The sequence below is a fragment of the Quercus robur genome, chromosome 6, assembly GCF_932294415.1.
Source record: "Quercus robur chromosome 6, dhQueRobu3.1, whole genome shotgun sequence".
NCBI classification, from domain to species: domain Eukaryota; kingdom Viridiplantae; phylum Streptophyta; class Magnoliopsida; order Fagales; family Fagaceae; genus Quercus; species Quercus robur.
Window position 1 is genome coordinate 52,512,967 of NC_065539.1, and position 6,794 is coordinate 52,519,760.

General features: G+C 35.1%; 1 pseudogene; it reads right to left on the reverse strand.

The window, feature by feature from the left end:
• Positions 1–2,077: 2,077 nt before the first annotated feature.
• Positions 2,078–6,214, reverse strand: LOC126689763 (late embryogenesis abundant protein D-34-like; annotated as a pseudogene).
• Positions 6,215–6,794: the final 580 nt, after the last annotated feature.

The window sequence follows — 6,794 nt, forward strand, 5'->3', positions numbered from 1 at the left end:
AACGAGAAATTCCAAACATGCAACAGTAGCCACAATGCAAGAGGCCCTTCCACCAATCCATTCCTATTGTATATTTTGTACTATCATTTTACAAACTTTTTTTTTGCCCCTTTCACAAACTTATTTTTTATATGCCCTCAAACCAAACACATTGGTTATGTAGTCTCATTTTGGAACTTGAGTATCTTAATTTTGAGTTTCATGAAAAAATAAAAAACCTGAGTTGAGAATTTTTTTTTTATAGATTTCCAGTAGAACTCGAGTTTTAGAGAGTCGAATTCTTCACATTAGAACTTGATTCTCATAGGCTACATAACTAATATGTTTCATTTGATACCATATAATAAATATGTTTGTGAAAGAAAAAAAAAATAATGGGCAAAAAATCCATCATTTTACTTGCTTGTGCTGATATTATTAGACATAGGATTTTGTGCTTATATATATATATATAGACATCTCTCTGTTATCAAATATATATATATATATAGACACCTCTCTTTGTACAATGACCGTATGTTCAATTAATATACACCATTTTCAAATGTCTTCCACATTTATTTCGCACCTCGTTGATTCTTATCAATTATGGTTGACGTGTGTTTGACAGTTTGTACGTACAACAACACAAAGACGCCCATCACCTTCCTATCCATCCATTCACTAAGACCCACAAGTTCATCAATCATCACATCAACCATTTATTAACATTGTCACCATGAAATTTCAAGTAATGGGCAAATACCCTACAGATTATTGGCCCAAATGCACAACAATAAAATCACACACACAGGTTTCCTGCTGCATAGTTATTAAGATTCTTGAAAAGACCAGCATCTAACTTACCTTCACAGGTGCAGCAAGACACTATAGTTAATTGGTAGCTATTTAGAAACATTCACTTACCTAAAACATTAATGCTATGAATATTTTGAAACATTTACACATAATTGGCCTTCAAAATTGACTCACGGGAACATGTTCTTCCTCTTCTAATAAGCTGACAGGTTCTCTTGTGAGTTGTGACTTTGATATCATAACATAGTGTATTTTAGGTCCCACCCATGATCTTCCTTTCTTGCATATATATGTTCTGACAGGATTTGTTTGACCATCTTGGAGCCTGTTGCTATGGCCTAAAAGCAAGTCCCTATACATAAGGTACTGCTATACATATTAGCTATACCTAAGTTACTGTAATAGCCCGCTTTTCTTGCAGTGAGAATAGGATCGAACCACACGCAATAGATGTTTAGAACTCTGGTTTTCAACCAGCCATAAACAGCTACTTTGAATCATTAATTGTCATGGACCCATGTGTCCATTAATTGCCCCAGGCCCCCCAAAGGTAAAGGACCACTACTGCAATTGAATTCCCATTGTCAAACTTTCTGCTGCTAAATGGTCCTGGTCGGTATACATTTTGGAATGTAATGTGAAAATATTTAGTAGTATATAAAAAAAAATAAAGTAGAAGCATGAGATCTTTATGAACCATATATTACAACAAACTCATAACAAGGTATTTATAATAGGCTAATCCTAAACTAATATATAAACTAGGATACTTGGTAGAATTATGATTTTGTTACTTGCACGTAAAGTGAGATTAGATTTGGACTTTATTATGAATTGACAATGTCTTTAACATAGGGCTGATTGTAGATCGGGCCCATATGCAAAACCCAGCTCAGCTTACGGAGGCCCACCATTTTCTCATCATCCTATATCATGTTACCTGTCAGTCCCATGATATGATAGCAATCACCAAGTAGTAGTCCATATTACTTTTGGGGAACAGCATCTAATTAAGTCCTAGAGACCTGCACTACTTTCATTTTGAGGCCCATCAAAGGTCCATAGAAACCAAAACATCATGGGCATTTTTTTTTAAAGGAAACCTAGTTCGAAGTTTAAAAGGGTAAAAATGCAATTACAAAGTCGAATATAGAAGAGAAATATTATTATAGAACCCACATTTTAGGCCGCATTATTTATACAAAAGGATCGATCATGTACAAGCACATATATTTATTACTACAGAGTGATATAAGTATATAACCATACAAAACTACTCTCATGCATTTAAGTTCTCGTTGAGCCTAGCAGCTGCAGACATTGATGCAGCCACTCCACGTGGATGAGGAACCTGATTCAGATTGTTCCTCCACTCAGCATTCCCCACTGCTTCAGCATCTTGCTTGGTCGCCACCTTATCAGCAGGTAACTTTGCCGTTGCACCCTGCCCCATGTATACATGTTACATCTTATCAAGTCCAAGAAAAAAATTTAACTATGAAATGAATACAATGAACTATTTCACTTTCATTGAAATGTTATTACGTATTCAAAAAGGTTACATTAATTGAATCAAAATCCTTGTTCTAACCAAATTTTAAACATAGGAAAAAAAAAGGGGGTAGAGTTAGAACATTTTGTGTGTGCATAAAGATGAAGAACTAGCTTTTATTCGAATTAAATTGTACCACCATTTGAACTTCTACTCCTACACAGGATATATTTTTCAAGTTGCTATCACTCAAATATAGATAACGAATAGAACTTGAATTTCATTAAGGTCGTTTTGAACTTATTTTATAAGTTTAATTATTTCATACATATATGCAAGCATATAATAGTTTTTGTTTTGGTCTTACCGTTAAGACATCACCCAGCTTAATCTTATTCTCTTCTCGCTTCACTTCGGCACTGAAAACAGCAGCTGACTGAGCTGTGGTGGCGATCCCACCCACGGAATAATAGTATCAGAACCAGTTGCTCTAGCCTCTGCTGCTTGAATTGCAGCAGCATCACTCTGATCAACTGGCTTGGCTCCGGCTGATTGTACAGTCGCTTCTAGTGCCTCTCCTATAGTAACCGGACTTAATTTGCACTATCCCTAGTGCTGCTTCTTGGGTGGGCATTGACTGCACATACTGTCCAACAACCTAACCAAAACAAAACAGTTGGTAATATACCAATACATAACAGAAAACAACTTCTTCTCAAATTTCTAAAAGGGTACGAGAGTAGTTTTAGTACATATGCTACTCATTTCTAACAACTTTATATAAATCTATAAGAGCATCCACAACAGTGGAGTTAAAAATTTAGCTTTTTAACTCCATCAAAAGTTACTTTATCTATTTTACCTATACACATGCTACAGCAGTGGATCTATTTTAGTTTTCAACACAATAAAATAATATAAAAATCACAATAAAATAATATATCCTCTATAATAAAATAATATACCCCACTACCCAAAAAACATCCACAACACCAACCACAACCACCTCTACCATCAGCCACAGCCACAACCACCACCACCACCACCACCACCACAACCACCACTCTACTTTGGCAACCACAACACAACATAGAAAAAAAAAAAAAAAAAAAAAAAGCCACAACCACAATCACAACCCTATCACCACCAGCCATGACAACCACAACCACAACCACAACCACAACCACAACCCACTACCACTGCCACAACCACAACCACAACCATAAACCACAAAACTCATAGCCAAAATCCACAAAACCCACTGCCAAAGCCAAAATCATCCACCACCACCACAACCAAAATCCACAAACCCACTGTCAAAATCATCCACCACCACTACCATAGCCAAAATCAACCACCACCACCACAGCCACCAAACCCATATGAAAATACATTTAAAAAAAAAAAAAAAAAAAAAAAACTCAATCACAGCAAAGAGAATAGAGAGATTGGCGGCAGCAGTGGCTTGCGGCTTGGGGTGGACAGTGTCGGCGTGGGTTTGATCGGCAGAAGAGAAGTGGGTGGAGGCGTGGGTTGGATACGTGGATCAGCAGCTTGGGGCTTGGGTCGGCTTAGGCCGGTGACGTTGAGGCCTGCGGAGGTGTGTGTCGGAGGCTTGGTGCTTGGGTCGGCTTGAGTCGGTGACGTTGAGGTCGACGGAGGCGTGGGTCAGAAAGCATGGAGTGACTGAGAGAGAGAGAGAGGCGAGAGTGATTGAGAGAGAGAGAGAGGCGAGAGTGACTGAGAGAGAGAGAGGCCTTTTTATTATTTTAATCACCGGCCAAATAAAATAATTTTTTTTAGCTCTCATGAACAGTGCACATCTATCTATAGATGTGCACTATAGCAGTGGAACTAAAAAAAATAGATTTAGCTCTACTACTGGAGCATCATTTTAGTGTTTAAGGAGCTAAAATTTAGCAATATAGCAATATAGCAATATAGCTACACTGCTGCAAATGCTTAAGAAATGAAAATGTTATTTGAGTGAGTGTGGATCAACTTATATCTATTGAGATATTTTATTATAAATCTATAAGAAAGGAAAGTGTTATTTGAGTGACTTTGTATCAAATTATATCTATTGAGATATTTTATTTAAAAATTTAAGCTGGAAAAAAAGTGCAAATTGTATTTAGAACATTGAGATTTTAAAATGCTATATATATAAGATGTGTTCAAGTTACACTTAATGTACTTTTTAAACCATTGGATTTAAGTAGATCCAACGGTAAAAAAAAAGACTCACGTTAATGTTAATATTCTAATTCATCTCATTTATTATCCCTTATTTAATACATTTCATATTTATTTCTAAACCCAAAAAAATTTATAACGCAACTATTTCTTTTAGTTGTTCTCTATCTCTACGTTTCTCTCTCTAGAACACTCTCTCTTTTGTTGCATCTCATGCCCAAATGTTTATCATCATTCGTAGATTGTTATGAAAGTTAAAAAATAGATAAACATAGGGACACTCTACCAACAAAAACAAAAGTTAAAAACAAATATAAAAAACTTTGATTTTGAGGATAAATTTGATTTTTTAAGGGGCCATTACAATGACCAATGGCTTATTTCGAACTTTCTGCCTTAGAAACAAAAGGGTACATTAGTTGATCTTCATAGCTACAACATCTAATGTTGTTGTAGCATATCATGTCCAATTGTTTGTCATCATCAGCACATAGTTTACAAATTAATTTACACAAACATAATAACGTAAGGAACTTAAATCTACAAACAAAAACAAAAGAGAAGGAGAAACACTTTCTTAAAGAATAAAAAAAAATCCAAAGAAGAGTGTTCTAGAGAGAGAAACATAGAGATAGAAAACATATAAAAGCAATAGTTGTATTATAAATGTTTTTTGGTTTAGAAATAAATATGGAAGGTATTAAATAAGAGATAATAAATGAGATGAATCAGAATATTAACATTAATGATGATTTTTTTTTTTTACCATTAGATCTACGTAAATGTAATGATTTAAAGTTACACTACGTATAACTTGAACCAATCTTATAAATAAAAGAGTAAAATATATTGTAATTAATATCCTCGATGTTAATGCCGACCAGACTTTTCCTGACTTTTTAAAACTAAGTTGGACTTACATGATTATTCATTTTTTCTTTTCTTTGTGATATCATTGTGTCAGATATCTTATTCATTTCTCTAGGTTCACTCATGAAGAAGAATGACCAAGTTAGGCAATTTAAAAATTTTCCAACCTAATTGAAATTAGCTCAAACCTATAGCTAAGTAAAAAAATAAAAAAACTAAAGTGATACGAGGTTGTAAACGTAGTACCTGTACGTCCGTCAACAGATTCAGTAAATATGCGGCGCCCAGGGACGTCGGTCTGAGTAACACTCACACCTTGCGTAGCCGAAACTTTAGTGGGATCGTTGATCTCCCGATCAACGAGACCAGCTCTTACGTTCAAGTTAGCAGTGGCTGTTCCACCCATTTGGGTCTCTCCGAACACTGTCTTTTCAGCTGTCTCCATCAACCCTGCATCATGGGGTCTAACGGGCTTCGATGCTAGCTCGCCTGAGACTTCAAAAACGTCGCCGTATCTTATGCGGTCTTCCTGCTCTTGCTTCTCTCTTGGCCTTCGTGGTTGTTCTTGGCTCATTTTTTTTATGTATCGAGTTGGACAGAGATTATGAAGAAGTGTGAGAAACTTTGATAGAGTTGGGGTTTGTTGAATAGGGATGGGTGTGTGTATGTGTATATAGGTATGGAAGTTTGGAAGGGATGTGACAGGTGGCTTTGGTACACGTGGCGAGTGAAGAAGTGTGACACGGTTTGATTGCTATAGAGGTGCAAATGTCAGCTTTTTTAGCTTCGGTGGTGAGAGACATGGTAGACAGTAGTCCAGCCATTTCAAAGCTTTGGCGACACCTGCATTGCATTTATACGTGGCAACTCTCTCTCTCTCTCTCTGTAAACAGTCTCAACGAATAAAGAACTTATTCACGGACATGAAAATGAGTATGTCACGAGATACGAGTAATTTTTATAAAAGATTATGACATAATATTACGGGTAAAACACCGGTAAAATACAAATACGATGCTCTAAATGTAGTGTGTATATTTCTTAAAAATTGAACTTGCTTTTATGTTAGATTTCGAACGCTCTAAATGTAGTGTGTATATTTCTTAAAAATTGAACTTGCTTTTATGTTAGATTTCGAACTTTGTAAGTTATCCAACATTTCAATTTAAAAAATAAAAACAAACTTTAGACAAAAATATTGATTTCATCCCTAAGTTTTCCAGATTTTCTGTCTCTAATATTTTTAAAAAAGTATTATTCATTTTTAAGCTATTGAAAATATTTTTAATTAAAAAATAAAAATAAACAAACCTTTTTCCTTCTTGTACTATTAAAAATGTTTATTTTTCATCACTAGCTATATTGGTTCTTGAACGATTAAAAAAAAAAAAATTTCTTTACAAAGTGTAAAGACAAAAAAATTAATTAAAGCTTAGGT